This window comes from Mastomys coucha, unplaced genomic scaffold (genome assembly GCF_008632895.1).
Source record: "Mastomys coucha isolate ucsf_1 unplaced genomic scaffold, UCSF_Mcou_1 pScaffold18, whole genome shotgun sequence".
NCBI classification, from domain to species: Eukaryota; Metazoa; Chordata; class Mammalia; order Rodentia; family Muridae; genus Mastomys; species Mastomys coucha.
This window is the reverse complement of record NW_022196900.1, coordinates 106,903,325-106,904,279: the sequence shown is the minus strand read 5'-3', so window position 1 is coordinate 106,904,279 and position 955 is coordinate 106,903,325.

Below are 955 nucleotides of genomic sequence, written 5' to 3'. Positions count from 1 at the left end.
TCTCTCTCTCTCTCTCTCTCTTTCTCTCTCTCTCTCTCTCTCGGTTTTTCAAGACAGGGTTTCTCTGTACAGCCTTGGCTGTCCTGGAATTCACTCTGTAGACCAGGCTCCCCTTAAACTCAGAAATCCACCTGCCTCTGCCTCCCAAGTGCTGGGATTAATGGCGTGTGCCACCACTGCCAGGCTGAAGGGTTGGTTCTCTTGAGGTCCCTGGTATCTTCATGCTCATTTCTGGGCCCAATTCTAGAACCTTGGTGACCCAGATCCCTAGGAAGGGTACATTAGGAAGGTGACAGCCAAGAACCTCATCAGAATCAGATTTGACAGCTGTGTTAGGGAGCTGGATCCTGGTTCTCCCATGCCTCCTATGATTTAGGTTGCATAATGTTAAATTTGAGCTTTGACAGGTGAAAGATGGCTCAGTTGGTATGAGCACATACTACATGTTGTGGTTTGAATGAACATATTCTCTGTAATCTTTGGGATGTACATGCTGTGGTGGTGTGGCCTTGGAGAAATAATGTCACTGAATGTGAGATTTGGGAGTTTAAAGACTCTCTCTTCTAAATGCATTCACTCTGTATCCTCTTTGTGGTTCTGCATGTGATCTTCAGCTCTCAGCTTCTAGCTAGGCTGCCAGGCTGTGCCCTTCACCATGGACTCTAACCTTCAGGAACTGTATAAAACCTTCCCTGTATAAGTTGCTTTGGTCATGCTGTTTTATCATAGTAGCGGAAAAATAACTAAGGCACTGCTCCATCAGAAGACTGGCATTGGATCACCCATATACAGTGGTACACAGATGTCTGTAACTCCACCTGCAGGGGACCCAACACACTTGTCTAGACTGGCATTGGATCACCCATATACACTGGTACACAGATGTCTGTAACTCCAGCTGCAGGGGGCCGAACACACCTGTCTAGACTGGCATTGGATCACCCATATACAGTGG